The sequence below is a fragment of the Sciurus carolinensis genome, chromosome 1, assembly GCF_902686445.1.
Source record: "Sciurus carolinensis chromosome 1, mSciCar1.2, whole genome shotgun sequence".
Taxonomy (NCBI): Eukaryota; Metazoa; Chordata; class Mammalia; order Rodentia; family Sciuridae; genus Sciurus; species Sciurus carolinensis.
This window is the reverse complement of record NC_062213.1, coordinates 150077770-150099053: the sequence shown is the minus strand read 5'-3', so window position 1 is coordinate 150099053 and position 21284 is coordinate 150077770. Positions and strand designations below refer to the sequence as shown.

The 21284-nt window shown below is 33.8% G+C and overlaps 1 protein-coding gene and 1 non-coding gene across 2 annotated transcripts in view; one reads left to right on the top strand and one right to left on the bottom strand.

Annotated features, from left to right (window-relative positions):
- The window catches only part of Negr1 (neuronal growth regulator 1), an 807725-nt gene that overhangs the window by 516444 nt on the left and 269997 nt on the right, over positions 1-21284 (bottom strand). The window lies entirely within an intron of this gene.
- Positions 11589-11662, top strand: Trnaa-cgc (transfer RNA alanine (anticodon CGC)). Its single transcript has one exon. It is a non-coding gene; the product is annotated as a tRNA-Ala (tRNA).

Below are 21284 nucleotides of genomic sequence, written 5' to 3'. Positions count from 1 at the left end.
GGAATCTTGAAATGAAATCATCCTGGATTGGCCCTAAATCCAAGGACTGATCTCCCTACCTAGGGAAGAGCTGACACTGAAACACAGAGAACATTCAAAGATGCAGGTAGAGATCAGGTTCTGCTCCAGAACCTGGAAGAAGCAACACAGAAATCTTCCATTGAGCCTTCAGAGGCAGTGTGGCCCTCTGAGCCCTTTCCACTCTCTAGAACTCAAGAGAGTATAGTAAATTCTTGTTTTTATAAACCATCTAGATTCGAATACATTTTAACAGTAACCCTGCAAAGATAATACAACCACATAGTCTTAGTGTGCTTGTGAACAATTTACCCACTTCCTGTTCTTCATTTCCAATTTAAAATTGAAATATGAATGCCTAATTTATAGAGTTGCTATGTAAATTAGTTTATACCTATGAAATACTTAGAGCAACGCTTTGTTTTGACACAGAATAAATAATATTAGCTCTTAGAACTGTTGTGAAAGTACTAGAAGGGTAATATCATGAAAATGTTTAAACCATTAAAAATATTTTGGTTTTTAATACATCACAGCCAAACCAATACTTTGTGATTTTTTTCAATTATAAATGCTACATTCCATGTTATTCAGTGTAGTAATAATGTCAAATAAAAAATATTATTTGGAGTCTTTAATCAATACAATACAGGATCACACACTTTTAAAGCAAAACTCCAAGTGAATCTTTAAAGTTCCATATTTCCCTTCTATCAGAATATTTTAAACTGTGTTTGTTACCACTAAGTCTGCTTCTTTCCCTGAATGCTGTTTCCCCCTCTTCTTGTAGGAACAACATTAACCCAATATTCTTATTTTTGATAAGTACTCACATTTCAATATAATTCTCTTGAGACTGTTTTTAGGAAAATAATAGAGCAAATGACAGAAATGAACTATCCATTGCAGCACAATTTATCATAGAGTGTTGCATACCATTATCTCAAAAACATGCAGCGTAGTAATCACTTGGAGTAGTGATAACACATAATTGTATGCTAGTCATAAATTATAGGTGAATGGCAGTTTCAACTAATGAGTGCCAAATAGCAGTGCAGGCACTGTAGTGATTAGAGAAGATGTGGTTATGAATGCATTTATTACTGGTGTATTACAAAGCTTTTCAAATTAAAAATGACAGGTTTATATATAGACACCATGTGGGACACCTATAACTACAAAGTAAAAATATATCACCATCCCCACCTCCCATTATATGTTTAATGTAAAGGGGGTTGAGGTGAGTGGGGAAAAGTGAATGAAAAGCAGAAACTAAGAACAAAACAGGTCCTTCTGTTGATATACCATTTTTTTTTCTAAAAGTACTTCTGTCAGATTACATTTGTTTTGTATCACTTTAGGAAGAACCCGGGTATATCTAATCTTAGCTACATTTCTTCCCCTCTCCTTTTACATCTTAAATTTTATCTTACTTCACTGATGTGTGGAAAAGGTCACTCTCTACTGACTGGTACTATTTGTTTCTCTAGAGGAGATTTCAAAATCCTACAAAACAGCTCCAGTTTTATTCCCTGTCCTATATATTCAACTAGTGTGTATTTGTGCTTGTGATACTAAGAAATTTGTTGATTTTGATACAGCTGAACACAAAGGAAATGAAAGAGATAGAACAGGTAATTATAGTCATTATATTTCTTCACCAGTTGACTCTTCACTTTAAGAGGTATTATATACTTTGGTTTATTGTTGACTTTTGGTTGGAAACATTAAATGTATTTTTAAATACTAGGATCTAAATAATGATGTCCCCTCCAAAATCTCCTCTTCAGAGTTATTACAAGATTCACTGTGGGTAAGTGAATAGATAAATACATACGGAAAAAAATTAGGAACACAATAGTTTTAAACAAAAACTAATGTTATTTATTTTCACATCATAATAAAATGAGAAAATGTACATATTAAATTTTTGATTATTCTGATTTGCCTGTCTTTAGCTTACATTTTCTGGTTTCTACTTTGATTTTCATTGACTACTTTTCTGTTATAGTTTTCTGAGTAGGTCTGGACAAAAATATGTATGTGCCAAAGTAGTAATGACTATTTCTGGGAAAACTTCTTATTTATGTAAATTAGTTTCAAAATTTCTTTTTTTTTTAATGCTGGAGATTGAACCCAGGGTCTCTCACTCATGCTAAGCATGTGATCCATCACTGAGCTACAGACCTCCCTGCAAAACTTCTTTATAAGAAATCAACTCTTGGCACAAAAGTGGTCACTTTTTCTCAGACATATCTGAAAGTACTTTTTGCAATATTTACTTTGAATTAAAATGAAATTTTGAGAATTCAGTATTGCCTTGCTTTCAAAATGTGTAAAAATGCTAGGTTATTTTAATTCATTTAGAATATTTTAATTTTAGAAACTACGTGAATATAGTTTTGTATTTTGAATGCAAGTGTACAGTACTTCTGTGACACAAATCATGTCAATTTCTCATCTCTCTCCATTAATGTGCTCTCTTTTTCATGAGTACCTTCAGGGCAGAGGCTACATTTTATCCTCCTTTATGTCTTTCGCAGTTCAATGCAGGGTCTTCAACAGAAGGTATTTCATAATTATTTATTTAAAACCTAATTTAAAGCATATTTAACACCCCAAAAACAGATCTTGGGTAAAATCAACATTTCAAGAGGTAGACATTTGTTTGGTATTGTACCTCCTAACCAATTTAGTTGATGTTCTTAAATTTTTGAATATCCAATCAAGAAATACTCGTAAGTTCTCTTTACCAAAGTGAATGTGGGAGAGTAAACATTTTTATGTAACATTAGTAACATAAACTCATGTATCAAGACATTTTGAATGGTTTAATACAAGTTCAAATATTAACAATAATTTGTTTAAGTACTATAATATTGTAAGCATGTTTTACTAATCACTTTTCATGTCTAGACATGGTACCAAGAACTTCATATTATCTCATTTAATTTTCACAACAATTCCATTATATGGGAACTGGAACCAGCCCAATGACAGGTGTATTTTTAGTCAGGTCCTTTTTAGGGAAGAGTATATATTAATATTCAGGATCAAGAAATTGCTTATAACTCTCTGTGACTTCATGGCCTTACAAAGTCATCATACACCAAAGGCAGGTGAACCAGAGTTTGAAGGCCTGGGATTTGTGCCATAGTATGATTTAGATTTGAGGTGTCCTCCCCAAAAATCCCATATGAGACAATGCAAAAATATTCAGAGGTAAAATTATATTACGAGAGTCATAAACTAAACAGTGCATTTATCCACTGACATGGGAATATTACCTTATTAGGGAAATACATTTGCAGATTTAGTTAAGTTCAAGATGTTGAAATAAAGAGATCTTCCTGGATTATCCAGATGGCTACCACATCCAGAAGTAAACATTCTTATAAGAAAAACACAGGCAAGATTTGACAGGCAGCAGAGGAGGTAATGTGACCAGTGAGACAGAGATTGGTGTGATCTTGCCAGAGGCCGAGTAGCACATGGAGTCACCCAGAGATGGAAAAGGCCAGGGACAGAATCTTCAGAAGAGCCCTGTAAGGGATAGGGTCTTGGCAACACCTTGATTTTAGATTTTTATACCAAAGGTCACCAGAGAATACATTTCTGTTGATTCAAGTCACTAAGTTTGCATCACTTTGTGATAGAAGCTCTCAGAAAGTAATATAGATTTTAATTTGTATCAAAAAATCATTGAGTTTTTAAAATCTACCATGCAGAATAGAAGAGACAAGATATTATTTGAAATATTTGTCTTTAAAGAATGTTTTAAAACTATTTGGGGAAAATAGAGAATGATTGAGCATTCTTTTTTCTCCTTCTTAGCAAAATGAATATTGGAGATGATGATAAAAACATACTAAATTTGGGCTAAAAATGAATGAAACCATTTTCATCATTCTTTGGAGGGTTATGCAGTGCTAAAATAGAAGAGTGTTTGCCACCAAGAGGATACCCTATAGGGCTGTCTGGGTCAGGATTGGTGCCTTACCTTATGGATTCCTTTGTTTGTACTAGCAACAGGATGATTTCCTTTTCTTTTCTTTTTTTTTTTTTTTCTTCCCTCCCACCCTCCCTTCCATCCTTCTAGCTTTCCCATATTCCAAACTTCATTCTTTCCTTCAGAGTTCATTCTAATTTTCATTTGATTCATTCATTGTGCAAAATAAATTTTACTATATGAAATTAGTCTTTTACACAAGGCAGCCAAAGAAGGACATTACTTAACAAAACCCTCAGCTGTAGTCACCTGGTGCTCTTTATCTTCTCCCTACAGATACTCACACCACTTGTCCCCACAATCCATCCTAAAGAATCTGGCTCATGCACATTAACCATATTACCTTAAAATATTCATGACTACTGATTCTTACATTCTGATTGTATTCAGTTACCTACTATCTCTTTTGACATTCAAAATAAGCTTGAGATTTTCCTATTTTAATAATGTTTCAACCAAATTAAATTAAGCCCTGATAAATAACATTTATTCTTATATGAATAAATAAAATGGATAAAATTCATACTTCGATAGTTTCAGAATAATAAATATATTGTGTACAGTTTCCAAACTATATTACTTTTTTCCTTTGAGATTTTGATTAACCATTAAATTTAACTACTTTAAAAACAGTATTATTCAAAATTTTAAAAAATTCCACATATTGATGATGCATCAAACTATAATTAAATATACCACTTACTAGTTTTTAATATAGCACTAATGAAATAATCACTAAAATTAATAAAAGTAATAGTTATTTCTTGATTTGCTAGCAATATTTTTAAATTATTTAAGTACCAGTTATTTTTGAATCTTGTATAATTAAGTTCTTTTTATTTTAAAATCAGCCTGTTTTATATTCAAAGGTAATTATTTTTGCAAATGTCTACATCTAAATTCATTTACTTAACATCAGAGATTAGCATTTCTTATTTATTTCATAAATATTTTAGACTAATACCAATAATCTATTAAAAGGTATATACCTAATCATGAGTTTTTACCACCTATATTCAAATTCTTATTGAAATTAATGAAAGATTTAACTAACTGAAGAATAGCATAAGGCAGAATGTATTTTTCCCTTTGTGTCAATGTTTCCTTCACTGATGCACTTAAATGTTCAGTTCGGGACTCATGAAAAAGACATCATGGTAAGAGATTTCCAGTGAGGGAAACCTAACATTAAGAAAACTCTGTTCTTCAGTCATTGTTCTTTATTCCAGAAAGAACAATTTTCTATTACCTACATGCCGAACCACTTATTAAATAAGCAATACACATGTGAGCTAGCATAAGTCTATCCACAGGAGCACAGAGGATTTCAAATATATTCCTGTGACAAGACAGAACATAGCCTACCTAATTTTCAGAAGTAGAAAAGCAAGGTAAGCTTTTTTGAGGGGGAGTGAGGACATTGATGGTGGTTGTTTTCTTTTTGGCACATTTCTTCTGATTTTTTTCTTTGCCTTCTTATATTAATTTCCCCATTCTTCATAGTCTTCTGTAAGTGTGTCAGATATACTAAGGCTATAACTAAGGACTTAAGAAATATTACAATCTAAAAAGTTACAGAACATTAGATCAGGAAGGATGTGATAGCAGTAGTATTACACACTCAGATCTCTGCATCTGGGCTGCTCTTCTGTCCCTTTCCTCATGTAAAGTCTGGAAATCAGTATTTTTAAAGTAAGGTCTGATATTACTTTTGCAGAAGATTCTTAAATTGGCACAATGGAATTGATCTAAATATTACCTAATAATAGCTAAGTGTCTGTTACCGTACTTGCAATATGACCTGTACAGAAGAATATATGCCTGACTCTGTATCCCATGTCCTCTTCACTAGAGATGTGTACCTGAAGGCAAGTTCTCTGTTACTCAGGCTCTTCTCCCCAAAACAAAAGCTCTAGGTGGAATAGGTACTCCTCAAGCTCCCTCCCAGCTCACAACTTTTGATTACCAGATATTGTTGCCATGTAGCCAAGTTCATTGATCATTTGGGGAAGAGAATATAATTGAATGTAACTCTCTCTTTTTTGGAAAGAGAAAAATAATTCTTTCTTATTTCTAATTTCACTTAAGTACAAAGCCTTTGACATATAGTGTGCTCATCATCAAGTATCGTGCTTGGTGTTCCATAGATTCTCTATAAGTATGTTTTTAGCCAAGGAGTTCTCGATTACAGTTCCAGAATTGGACTCCATAATCATATTTACTCATAAAAATGAAACAGCTTATGTATAAGACACATGTATAACCAAATGGAATAAATTAATCTGACTTCCAAAGGGAAAGCTTATATTTTCAAAATTTTTTTGTTTTATTTTCCTTTTTTTTGCTTCTCTTCATAACCTTGAAACACAGGAGTTTCCATCCAAAATATAGATCACTGAAGCAATGCCAATCCCATCAATTTATATAATATGTACATGAACCAAGAGATAAAAGGGTAATGAGGCGGGTGTCTTTGATATTGCTCTGAAATTTCAGTGCTATTGTTTTATTTTATGATTTACTGGAAGATTTCCTGTGAATATGCAAACTTGGAATACATTGGATCCAGCCACAGAGTTTCCATTCCATTTACTTATAATACCTGATAAGTGAATCTAATTGAGGGAGACTTGCTCATGGCTATAAGAGCTTACAGAATTTTTTTTGTGTGTATTATCTCAACTGTGGACAGTTACTTATATTTCAGTTTTTGGAAATCAAACTTTTTTAAAAAGTTACTTTTACAACAAAATGCTTTCTGAGTTTAGAAATAAAGAAATACTTGTATAAAAATTTTTATAGGTTGCTTTTGCCTTGCACTAAGGTTTTAATCAGAAATATTTCCTTCCAAACACTTCACTCTCACTGCCTCTAAAAGCAAAGAGTTATGCTTCGAGTGAAATATCAGCAAGAAAAAAAAAATGCATATTTTCAGGATATTCTTCAATAGATTTAAATGCAGAGTTCACATAAATTGTTTAAAAATGTTTTGTGAGACAGCCTTTAACTGTGCTTTGTGTCTTATAGCATATTTCTTTCATCCATTTAGAATTTTTTAAAGGTAAATTAAATCTGAAAATTTTATATAGTAGTTATGGAATGTTAGGTACTATGAAGTATAAAGATTAAAATTAGAAATGACCTATTTGTCTCTGGATTTCAAAGACTGTAAAATACTAGAGATGCTATTTGCTATTGTTGAGATATCCTCCCTTTCTGGGGGAAATCTAGGGACCTAAAAAATAAAATGATCAGTGAGTCTAACTTAATGATGATTTTTTTAAAGCTAAACTCTTTAAAGACTGACTCCATAAGAACTGAATCTAAATGAATTTCATTTCTTTAGCTACCTCTATTTTATATTTAAAAATATATATAAAATTTCTTTTAAAATATACATGTCAAATGGTATATGCCAGATTGAACACTTTGTTTTGTCTTAATTTCAATTTTAACAAGAATATTTTCCTTCCTAAAAATCATAATGGACATAATATCAGGGAAAACAATGCAAAGTAAAAGGGGAGAGGAAAAGGAGTACCATGGATTAGAGCAAAGAGAAAAGCAGAAAAAAGTAAGAGAAACTAATAGAATTCTTTGAAGGTACACTGCACTAATTTCTCTATCTGCCAGAATAAATTTCTTTTCAAGCATCCTCTCCGTAGTTGTTGCTGCTGCTGTTTCAAGTAAGTTGAGGTACCAAGAGGACAGTCCAGGCAGGCTGGTTGCCCTAGTTGATGAGCATTATCAAAGGTGCATTTCAGCAAGAGCACAGTCTCCTGATGGTCTTCTACATGAGCCCAGCATGTAAGGTAATGACTCTTTAATTTATGTGATCAGGGGCCTCTTCATCGTGGTGAGAGAGGGTATGCCAAACACCACCAGCTAAGTGCTGCATGAAAAATACATGAGATGGAGCAATAACTAACTCTTTAACTTTAGAAAATGATTTAGTCTTTCCGAATGCGCAAAAATTAAGTGTAAAAATTAAAGAAGATTGATGGATCATTTAGTTTTTCTAAGACCTTTGCTTTGGGTCATTATGATAAATTATTTTTCTCTTTCCTGTATTTATTTAATTCTGAGTTTCTAATAATTTCTCTATGTTTTCTACCCTAGAATTTGCAATATACTACAAAGAGCAATGAAGATAAAACCAAATTATAATCCTGAAGTTTTTACCAAACAACTACCAAACTTAACTTGAGAAGCTGCCCCCATAACTTATCAATCAAATAGAGATAAAACCTGCTCCATCTGTGAAACATTCCAGACTGTAGTGGGAGTCAAATCAGATGGTCCGCATGAAAGCATTTTGAAAATTTCATATCTAGGGTTAAAGTTTCAGATTGAAAGTGCTTGCATCTTCAGTTATACTAAAATATCAATGAAGTAGAAGAAAGAATAAACCATAGGATGAGAACAAAAATGGACATGATAATAAATGAGAAGAAATTTTTTTCATGGTGAGAAACTGATGGTTGACTGGAAACTGACTTATAAGAGGAAAACCAAGTTTCTTTTGAGGTTGCGACTAAAAAGAAGCAAGTCAATTGGAGTCATCAAACCATAGAGGGGTTAGAAAATCAGAGGCAAAAACAGATAATTTAGAAAGTAGGAGTAAGCAGTGTGGCCAAAAAATAAATAAATAAGATCGGTTCAAATTTTGTATGACTCAAAATTTAGGTCTTTCTCCACCAAGGGAAATTATGCTGAAGACTATAAAGTCAAGGTTGACATGTGCAATAGGGGAAAAGTCATCATAGTGAAAACAGGGATAAGACATGAAGTTCACATTTACAACAATACAGTGTAGAATTCCTTTCCCTGTGCATCCACCAGAGAGCTGGCAGACAGGCTTACACCCCATTCCAGAAAGAAGATAGGAAATAAGAAAACTTTGGGTCATGTCCTGATGCCATGACAGAGAGATAATGATATTTGGGGGATCCTAAAGAAATGATTAGATTATATATACAATCCTTCTAAAAAGAAGCCCACTATTTTTACATATAATTCTAAAAGTCTTTTTGTCTAGTGCTTTCATAATACCACTAAACAGAAGGATCATCAAGCAATTGAGAAAAAGAAATGAATCTAATAAAATAAAGGAACACAAAGAAAATAACTGATGCAAGAAGTGTAAGAACACTTAAAAAAGAAAGAGGTAACACCATTAATAACTTTAGAGAGGTAAAATTAGATTCAGCTGTCATGGATAAGAAATAGTTCCTGGACAAGAGCAATAGAAGTGCCTAAGAAAAATAAATAGAATATTTAGAATATTAAGATATTAAGTATAATATCTTCAGACAATTTAAATAGCACATAAACAACTATGAAAATGAAATATTAATTAAATATAGTGTTTTTTAAAAACTATACATAAAAAATGTAATCATAGTATACTGTATTTTTTAGATGTAAATAATATTTATAGTACTGAGGTTGTGGTCACCAATTATTCATTTAGCCCCCAAATGTGGTACAATTCTAAGAGATGAAGAGGGAAAGAAATAGACAAATACACAGAAGTGTGGAAGAGGTCAGAAAAATCTGAATTTTACCTTTTATATTTCTAACTCATAAGAAATGTCTCTAACTGAAAATAACCAAACAATGCTATTGATTTAATGCTATTTAGAAAAATGGAGATACATGCAGGAAGAAACAGCTATAAGAATTATAAGAGGTTGCCTCTGAGGATCCAGAAATAGTAGTGGGAAGGCTTGTGTTGTCTTTGACTTATAAGCTATGCACCATGCATTACTTTGATTAAAAATTAAAATTCAATCTAAAAATAAAACAAAGAAAAATTCAAATGTAAGCCATATCTGTTGACAACACAGTGCAACATAGAACCATTCTATTATGCATAGGATTTTAGCCTATTCAACAGTGACTGCTGCAAATTTTCCATATACTAGAATATACATTTTAAACAATAGAGATAAAGAACATCTAAGCAGCATACAAAACATGTGATATCAATATTATTTCATTTAATTCTTCTAAAATGATTTAAAAATTATTCTATACATTTCATAAATGAGGAACACCTTTCTATTCCTAATAGTTCACAGCATGTGGTAAAGTAGGGATATAAATATTCATATGCTTTAAAATCCCCTTTATTATAGTCAGTTTCTACCTTATATCTCTCAGTGGCTTCCTTTCATCTATAAAATGAAGTCCAAGCCTCTTAGTATGTAACACAGTATCATGAAGTTCAACCTTCATATCACAAATAAGTAACCCAACACCAAAGTTTTAGCTTATTATTGGCCATTTCCTGCCATGTATACTTAACTCTTTCAGTACCAAACCATCTCTACCAGACCCACATTCCTCAGTGATACTATAGTCCTATGTTATTCCCTCTACCTTTAATGTTTTTTTTCTCTTCTTATTGATATGTACCTCCCATTTTTTAAAAATAATTTAGTCTACCTAAGTATAATCTTTTCCAAGAAATATTCCAAAACTCTGAGATTGGCTCAAATGTCCTTCTGTGCTCCTTAACCATAGTGTCCTCCCTCATCTACCCTTACCACCTACATACCAATGCCTAATATTTTATCAGTGAGAGATGTTAGAGATGTTGTGAAATTTATAATTGTCTTGACAGGCAGCCATGGCAGGTAGGTGGCAGAAAGACAATGAAGGGCAATAACCTTCAGGGAGGGCATCAGATATATACACCAAAGAGAATTCATAGGTCACAGGACAGGGAATCACATAGGAAACTTTACCAAAGCAGACAAAAATCTGGAAAATGGGAGCTGGTATACCAAACCTCCCCCAGCCATAGTTAACTTTTACCCCTTAAGGGAACTACTATGTCAAAATCATGTCACACCACCCCTTCTGATCAGGACCCTCACAAAGAAAATTTGATGAAGGGTACACAAAGGATGATAAAGCACATAACAGGAAATAAAGTAAGGCAAGCACAAAGGAACACAAGTCCCTTAAACACCTAGACTCTATGAGCTCTCTTCCTCTTCCCAGAGGCTATCCACTCAATCTCTATATGAACACCTATGCTCTCACATTTTTCTAATAAATGTTGGTCTGTACACTGTGTGACTCTTTTGAAATTCCACAAGCAGTGGGATTACAAGAACTGTAACTGTAACTGGAACTGTAATCATAGCAGACCCCATGTTCATTTCAGCTCCATAGGGGCATCAATTGTGCCCCAGGAATTACTGGGTATAAAAATGAAGACAGAAAAAATCACATTGAAAGCTATAACTCTATATAGATACTGAAAAGGAGTATTATTTCTCAATAAGCATTTCTCACTTGAGAATTTCCAGAAAGATTTTTTTTGGGGGGGCGGTACTGGGAATTGAACTCAAGGGCACTCTACCACTGAGCAACATCCCCAGCCGTATTTTGTATTTTATTTAGAGACAGGATCTCACTGAGTTCCTTAGCACCTAGCTTTTGCTGAGGCTGGCTTTGAACTAGCGATCCTCCTGCCTCAGCCTCCTGAGCCACTGGGATTACAAGGGAGCACCACTGTGCCTGGTTAGAAAGAAGATTGTTATTGGGCTGGGGGTATGGCTCAGTTGGTAGAGTGTTTGCCTCGCAAGCACAAGGCCCTGGGTTTAATCCCCAGTACCGCAAAAAAAAAAAAAAAAAAAAAAAAGATTATTATTAGAGAGAGTTTATTGTATGAGAATAGCCTTGTTAAGGCTCATTACATAAGTAAAGCAGAGGATAAAGTGCAAGTGGAGTATACAAGTAATCTTAAACAAGTCCATCAAAAAGCAGAAGACCTGCTCAGTGTTACTAGTGTAAGGCATGGAAGGTTTAATTCCATAGCTTGGAGGATCTTGAACTAGTGAATGGGGCTGGTATTGAAGTAAGTATTCCAACATGTGTAGAGTGGATGGGAATGGAGTAAGCGGTGGCAATGAGACTTGAAAAAACAATCGAAAGAGTCTTTTTGAAATTACCATCAGACGCTGGAGAACCACAGAGGAGACTGTGAAAGACCTTTAAGTAAAACCTCTCCAAGGTTTGTGGAAAGCATAATGTCAGTGGTATGGAGTCCTTGGGGTTCCAAGGTTTCGAATCTCAGCATGTGAACAATACAGCACTGTAGTAGCATACGATTTATGTGCCTTGGCCCCAGCCTTACCAGTAAGTAGAAAGCAAGGTTATCTACTGAGATTCAAAGGGTGAGAAGGTGAGAGGCTTCATGTATCACAGTAAAAAGATGGAACATGCCCTGCATTTATATTCATGATGTGAACTACTTAAGAATTCTAAATTCACACCCAGCTTAGATTCACTCAACTCTGATTCAGAATACGAAACAATATATATTGCATACACATTGTATACCTTGAAGAGTAAGCAATAGTGTTTAATGTCTTTTTTCTTCTTTGTATCCAATGAGCAATGTCCTGTGAAATAGTAATTTGTGATATTGGTACTATCTGGTTCTTTCTATTTAAAGAAAGAAAAAAAGAATTTCCAGATACATAAGTCCAAAAATACAATAATAAATAAAATCCTGATTTTTCAAAAATGAGATTTTTTTTCCTTCGGACTTTACAAATATAAACTGAAATCAAACTATAAATAATGCTTTCCTCTTGAAACTTTAAATGTCCAAGTTCATGAGCATTGCATGACTTTTTCTTCCAAGAAACTTTCAGCATAATACAAAGACTCTATTATTATTAATAAATCATTACCATTTCTTGTCTCTAAGGGGTAGGTTTCCTTTGCTCTGTTATTTGGCTTAGGACAGTAAAAAAATTACCTTGATGGCACAGGACAGCTAGCCTAGAATTCTAGTTTCTTTTAATTAAAATCTTTTTTCACAAATGAAATGGTGTAGCTATTGATTTAAAAATGTCTTAATCCTGTATTCCATTTGCTTTTCCAGTGGCATAAAGTTAGCAACTACATCAATTATTTTATCCAAAAAAGTTGTGCAATTCTTATATTGCAGTGCGTATGGCAAGGATTCAATACATGTTGACTGACTAACTTGGAGCAGGCATCACAGTGTTTGCATATATTTAAAACTCCCAGTGCATTCAGATACTCAGATACAGGGACAGAAAAAATAAAACAAAATTATTTAATTGAACTTAGTTCAGTTAAAATGTGCCTGCCACAAAGATTAATTTAGGAAGACATCAACAAGTGTAAATGAAGTATAATTTACAAAAGTCTATTCAAGGGGAGAAATCTGTAAAGAGCTAAACATCCAAGAATAAGAAATTGGTGATTTTTCGGATACCAGCACAGGTGGAAGGATAAATGCTTTGTGCTTCGCATATGCATAATTGCTGGGCATATTTCTTTCCAGGAGCTTTCTTTGGTGTTCATGTGACCCTGCATCATTGCAGTTCTTATGAATCCTATACAAAAACAAAGTCCCTGAATATACTTGCAGGATTTGACAAACTTACAATACGCTCTTCTTTTAAAACTATGCTTAATAGTTCTGTCATATAGAAAGTAGCATGAATCATAATAATTAAACACTTGAAGTTGAAATTATATTCTCTGTATATTGTAGGAAATATCTATAAAATCTATGCAAAAAAGCACAACAATGATTTTAAGTTAAACTTTAAACTATTAAAGTCATAAATTACTATAAAAATAAATGAGTTAAATAGCAATTTCGCTATGATACATTGATGAAGATATGAATAATTTTACACAATGGTAAATGAAAAATGAAAGGAAAAAGATAAATACTTTTTTTCCCCCCAAGAACAAAATTAGAGACTTATAATCTAGTTGCAAAGACAAAGAAAATGTGTTTTACTTCTCTGTTTTTTACTGACAGGATTTATTTCTTTGGATTATGTCATGAAGAGGCTACTTTCTACATTTGCACAGCAGAGAATAATTGGTCACCTTTCCAAAGTTTCTGTACCCTCCGCAAAGGCTTGGACTCAAGTCAGTTTTACTTCCAGTGAATAGAATGAGATTAAAATCAATTCAGGCCTCTTTAGCTGCTCTTGCTAAGCCTTCAAAAGTTCAGGCTGGGTGGACAATTAGATGAGACTCTAAAGAACAAATGTTTAAGTGTCACAAATAGAAATTGGACAAAGGCTATATATATGATGAATGGCACCCTTGTATCCACACATATGGAAAAACTGATCACAATAATAATAAATACAGTTAAGACATATCAAACTAATTTTATTTATTATTTATTAGCTTTCCCCTTGCTATAACCTTAAAAATTAGTAATTTTTAACTGAAAATAATGAGTTATTCTTCAAATAATTATTATTCAAAACATTCACAAGTTGTTCTATGAGTCATGGCACCAGCATCTAAGGTGTGTCAATACTTGCATTAATCCAGCTATGAAAAACGGTCTCTTTGTAATGTTTTGCACCAGTCTATTCTGTGATGTAAATCTAGCCCCCAGTATGTATTTTGAGAAGCTAAAGTTTGCCATTTCAGTTACCGTCTGCTACACGTTGATTCTCTTTTCTTTCTCTTCCTTCCTCTTTATAGACTCCTGCCCACCCACAGCCACAGATACCACCTTCTGCCTCCACCACTTAGTCATCACCGGGTGTGCACAATTTCCTCAGGCTTCTACTGTTTCAAAGAACAATTAGTCTGTTGAAATAACTTTTAATATCCGCTTTCCACTTGTAAAATTAATATATATAACCACTATGGAAAATTTAAAAACTACAAAGAAAAATAATAAAATTAAAATTTGCATAATGTTATGCATGCTCTGGGATTAGACCACTCTTTGTTGGAAGTCTGGTGGTCTCAGGCAAATCATTAAATCTCTCAGGTTCAGTTGTATAAAAAGGGCACAGTAACATCTTACATCCTGTATTTGGGGCAAGGAATAATTTTTAAAATTGCGACAAAAATAGCCTAACCCCACAGTATTCAATAAACTTCTTTATTCATTCTAATTGGTAGACAACCTAGATAGCTTCTCTTTACTTAGAAGAGCATTGTACTCAATGGAATAATTTTCTCCAATCACTAGAAAACTTTGCTCAGAAAGGAAAGTAGTTGCATACAAGAATGCATATGAATAGGTATAAGAATGCTTGAGCACATAGTGGAATTCCACTGAATGCCCTTTTATTTCAGAGAAATTCCTGATACACTAATAGCAACTGACATATCTTAAGTCACATGGATATAATTCTAGGTCTGTCTTTAGTACTTCCTACCTGTCTAAACTTAAACATGCTTTCCATAGTAATGATAATGATATCAAAATAATAACTCACTACTACAGAATACATCAAGCATTATTAGGTGGTTTTTTCCATCTATTACAACTAAATAGATCCTCTCAACAACCATAGAGGATGAGTATTCTCACTCCTATTTAGAGAGGCACATGGAGGTTTAATCCCCCAAGAATACCCAACTTGTAAGTGGAGAAGACAGAATTTGAATCCAGGCAGTTTGTCTCCAGGATCTGGACTCTTAACCTCTATAACACACTACATTCATCTCTATAAGCTTTGGATTTATCTTCTCTACCCTAAAAATAACAATCTCTTCACAAGCAAAATCATATATAAAAGGCAGCTTAAATCATAATTTTAAAAGTATCACACATATTTTGGTTTTTAGGAAACAATAAAAATATGAAGATGCACTGGATATCCCTTGAATTCATATGTTTGTTGATCGAGTGTATTTCTTTTTCTGTGAAGTGTCTGTTCAATTCCTTAGCCCATTTATTGATTGGGTTATTTGGGTTTTGGGTGTTAAGTTTTTTGAGTTCTTTATATATCCTGGAGATTAGTACTCTATCTGAGGTGCATGTGGTAAAGGTTTTCTCCCATTCTGTAGGCTCTCTCTTCACATTACTGTTTCCTTCACTGAGAAGAACCTTTTCAGTTTTAATCCATCCCATTTGTTAATTCTTAATATTATGTCTCGCACTTTAGGACTCTTTTTAAGGAAGTCAGGTCCTAAGCCAACATGATGAAGATTTGGGTCTACTTTTCTTCTAATAGGCACAGGGTCTCTCTTCTAGTCCCTAAGTCTTTGATCCACTTCAAGTTGATTTTTGTGTAAGGTGAGAGATAGAGGTTTAATTTCATTTTCATTGTGTTATATATGAATTTCCAGTTTTTCCAGCACCATTTCTTCAATAGGCTATCTTTTCTCCAATACATGCTTCGGGCGACTTTGTCTAGTATGAGATAACTGTATTTATGTGGGTTTGTCTCTGTGTCTTCTATCTTGTACCATTGGTGTACATGTCTGTTTTGGTGCCTATACCATGCTACTTTTGTTACTACTGCTCTTTAGTATAGTTAGGTTTGGTATTGTGATGCCTCCTGCTTCACTCTTCTTGCTGAATATTGCTTTGTCTATTCTCGATCTCTTATCTTTCCAAATGTATGTAATGATTGCTTTTTTTCTAGATCCATGAAGAATGTAATTGGTATTTGCATAGGAATTGCATTGAATCTGTGTAACACTTTTGGTAGTATGACCATTTTGACAATATTAATTCTGACTATCCAAGAACATGGGAGATCTTCTAAGGTCTTCTTCAATTTCTTTCTTTAGTGACCTGTAGTTTTCATTGTAGACAACTTTCACCTCTTTTGTTAGATTGAGTCCCAAGTATTTTATTTTTATAGAGGCTCTTGTGAATGGGATAGATTTCCTAATTTCTCTTGCAGTGGATTGTTTGCTTATGTATAGAAATGCATTTCATTTATGGGTATTGATTTTATATGCTGCTAATTTGCTGAATTCATTCACGAGTTCTAGAAGTTTTCTGGTGGAATTATTTGGATCTTCTAAATATAGAACCATGTCATTGGCAAATAGTGATAGTTTGAGTTTTTCTTTTCCTATTTTTATGGCTTCAATTTCTATCATCTGCCTGACTGCTATGGCTCGAGTTTCAAGGACTATATTTAATAGAAGTGGTGAAAGAGGGTATTCCTAACTTTTTTCAGTTTTTGGAGGGAGTGCTCTCAATTTTTCTCCATTTAAAATGATGTTGGCCTTCGACTTAGCATAGATAAGATTTTACAATGTTGAGGTATGTTCCTTCTATTCCTAGTTTTTCTAGATTTTGAACATGAAGAGGTGCTATTTTGTCATAGGCTTTTTCTGCATCTACTGAGATAATCATAGTAATCATATGATTGTCTTTAAGTCTATTGATGTGATGTATTATATTTATTGATTTTCATATGTTGAACCAACCTTACATCCCAGGAATGAACCCCACTTGATCATGGTGCACGATTCTTTTAATATTTATTTTTTATGTGATTTACCAGAATTTCATTGAGAATCTTTGTGTCTATGTTCATCAGGGATATTGGTCTGAAGTTTTCTTTTCTTGATATGTCTTTGTCTGCTTTTGCTATTGGGGTGATAATAACTTTATAAAATGAGTTTGGAAAGGTTCCCTCTTTTTCTATTTCATGGAATAATTTGATGTTTAATGGTGTTAATTCTTTGAAGGTCTTGCAGAACTGGACTGAGAATCCATCTGGTCCTGAGCTTTTCTTGGTTGGTAGGTTTTGATGGTGTCTTGTATTTCATTGCTTTAAATTGATCTGTTTAAATTTTTATGTCCTCCTGATTCAGTTTGGGTAGATCATATGTCTATCAATTTGTTGATGTCTACTGAGATATTTTATTTGAGTATAAATTTTCAAAATAGTTTCTAATTATCTTCTGCATTTCAGTAGTGTCCATCATGATCATTCCACAGTATCATGAACTTTAGTGTTTTGAGTTTTTTCTCTCTCTTCATTAGTGTAGTCAAGAGTTTATCAATTTTATTTATTTTTTCAAAGAACACACATTTTGTTTTGTCAACTTTTTCAATTTTTTTTGTTTCAATTTCATTGATTTCAACTCTAATTTTAATTATTTCCTATCTTCTACTGCTTTTGGTGTCAATTTGTCCTTTGTTTTCTAGGGCTTTGAGATGTAATGGTGTTGTTGTTTGTTGACCTTTTTTTTTCAAATATTTGAGCTCAGAGCAATGAACTTTACTTTTAGTACTGCCTTCATAGTGTCCCAGATTTTGATATGTTGTATCAGTGTTCTCATTTACCTCTAAGTATTTTTTTTTTTTATTTCCTCCCTGATTTCTTCTGCTATCCATTCACCATTCAATAGCAAGCTGTTCAGTCTCCAGGTTTTAGGGTAGCTTAAATTTTTTATTTTATCACTGATTTATAGTTTCATTTGGTTATGATTTGATAGAATGCAGTGTAGTATCTCTTTTTTGTGTGTTTTCTGAGAGTTGCTTTGTGGCATAACATAGGGTCTATTTTAGAGATGGATCTATGTGCTGCTGAGAAGAAAATGTATTCCTTTGATGATGGATGAAATACTCTATATATGTCCATTAAGTTTTAATCATTGATTATATTATTTAGTTCTACAGTTTCTTTGTTTAGTTTTTATTTGGAAGATCTATGCAGTGGTGAGAGAGGTGTCACCCAGTATTATTGTGTTGTGGTTTATTTGATTCTTGAAATTGAGAGGTATTTGATGTATGCAGATGCTCCATTTTGGGAGGCATATATATTTATGATTGTTATGTCTTGTCGATATATGATTCCCTTAAGCAGTATGAAATGTCTTTCTTTATCCCTTCCGACTAACTTTGAAGTCCACTTTGTCTGATATGAGCATGGAAACCCCAGCTTGTTTACACAGTACATGTCAGTGTTTACCTTCTGTCTGTGGATTTATTTTCCAAGGAGGTGAGTCTCTTGAAGACAGCATATTGCTGGGTCTTTTTTCTTAAATCCAATCTGCCACTTTATGTCTTTTTGATTGATGAGTTTAGACCATTAACATTCAGAATAATTATTGAGATATGTTTTGTATTCCTAGACATTTTGGTTTATTTTTGGTTTATAACTTGACTTACTTTCTCCTTTGACTGACATTTCTTATAGTATAGCTCCTCCCTTCACTGGTTTTCATTTTTTGTTTTGTTTTTTTCATTTCCTCCTCATGGAATAGTTTGGTGAGAATGTTCCATAGTTCAGGCTCTCTAGCTGTTAATTCTTTTAACTTTTGTTTATCATGGAAGGTATTTATTTCATCTTCAAATCTGAAGCTTAATTTTGCTGAATATAAAATTCTTGGGTGGAATCCATTTTCTTTCAGAGCTTGATAAATGTTATTCCAGGACTTTGGGTTTTAGGGTCTGATGTGAGGAATCAACTAAAATCCAAATTGGTTTCACCCTACATGTAATTTTATATTTTTCTTTTGCAGTCTTTAAAATTATATCCTTATTCTGTATGCTAGTTGTTCTCATTATAATGTGCATTGGTGTGAATGTGCTGCCATTTTGTACTTTTGGGGTCCTGTCAGTCTCTTGTAGTTCATTTTCCATTTCTTTCTTTATATTTGGGAAACTTTCTAATATTATGTCATTGAAAAGACTGTGCATTCCTTTGATTTGTTTCTCCATGCCCTCATCTATTCCAATAAATGTTAAACTTGGTCTTTTCATGTTGTCCCATTTTTCTTGGAAGTTCTATTCATGGCTTCTTACCATCTTCTCTGTGTGATTGACTTTATTTTCAAGAGTATATATTTTATCTTCCTTGAAGTTTTGTCTTCTAAGAGGTCTAGTCTGTTAATGTTACTTTCCATTGAATTTTTAATTTGGTTCATTATTTCCTTCGTGTTGAGAATTTCTTCTTGATTTTTTTTTATATTATTTGCCTCTTTATTGAAGTGGTCTTTCACTTCCTGTATTTTCTCTCCAATACCACCCTTTATTTCAAAGATCAGTCAACCTATGTACATTCTAAACTTCTCTGACATTTCTTGTACTGTGTTTCCTATGGATTTTATTGTTATTTAAAACATCTCAGTTTGTTTGAGGTGCTTTGTTCCCTTGTATTTTTATGTTGTTTGTGTGTCTTGCCATCTAATGGTATGGAGCTGAGGCAGCATGATTTCTACCCTGTAGTCTTATAGTGTCCATGAAGTCTTCCAGTACCTCACCTTTTAGGAGGAGGCCAATGTTAACAGCATGCTGTGCAAACAATATACCACCTTAAACCAAACGATCCTATTAAGGCATCTACAGTTTTGTTGCAATAAACAGAAATGATATGTTCAATTATTGTCTACCATATAAACAGTAAATTTGCTAAAAGGGTTTACTGTTTCAAATGATGGAAAATGAGGGAACAGAAGTAGTATAAGAAGTAGTGTTCATGAGGGAGAAGGAAAGAAGTTATAGGTAAAAATTCATAGTAAGAGTGAGGAAGGAATTAATAGAGATTGACTGTTAGCATGACAGAAGCAAGAAAGAGAATCCAGGGACACAGATATATGAGAGAAAAAAATACATACAGATTTTTTAAAAAAAAATAAAAACATAATTTACACAACAAAAACTGTAATATACTATTCAGACATTCCATTCCAATTCCTAAAAAAGTTGATGCATCAAAAATAATTAATTCAAAGATGGTAGAGGTGTGAGAGGGCAAAAACAACAACAAAAAAGTCTCAATGGAAAACCGAACAACTGTTTCCATTGGCTTTCAAAATTTTTCTCAACTTCCCTTTTCTGTCATAAGGTAGGGTTGTTTGAATTTGGTATTTGCTCCAGTTTGGTGGGTGCAGGAACAGTTGGATGAGCACGCTGATTGCAAGATGCCCTCATACACTCTACCAGTCTTCCTACCAGTTGTAGCTGGCCTCTTCCATTTCAGCACACTTCAGTACTCAGTGAGAAAGGTCATTTTTCTCCAGGAATTTCTGCTTACCTGGGGGGAACAGCCTCTAGTCTCTAGTTTTCCACAGGGTTGCTAGACCCAGACTGGCCCATGCAAACCCAGCTGCAATCTGATGGACCTGGACTTCAGCTTCCCCAGGATCTGCCTTGTTGCAGTCCCAAGATATCAATCCAGTTTCTACTTGGAGAGAGACCACCAGGGATGCGCTCACACAAAGGAGTGACCCTACAAAGAGGCAGCCACATGGCAGTCACTTGCACACTGAGCAGAAAGACCTCAGGGACAACCAGATCTGCAGGTACCCCAACAATAGATCTCCAGGCCCTGGCTAGTGTCCCCAGACGTTGGGGGCTGTGCCCCGAGATGGTGTTGTTGATTGTGACAAACATGCAGGCCCTGACCAGTGTCCCAAGGTGGCAGCCATGTGTAACCAAACCTGTGGGTACTGTGACAATGAGCTTCCAGGCAGCAACTGACAGTGGGTCATGCACTAGTGGTCTGTGGGCGGTCTA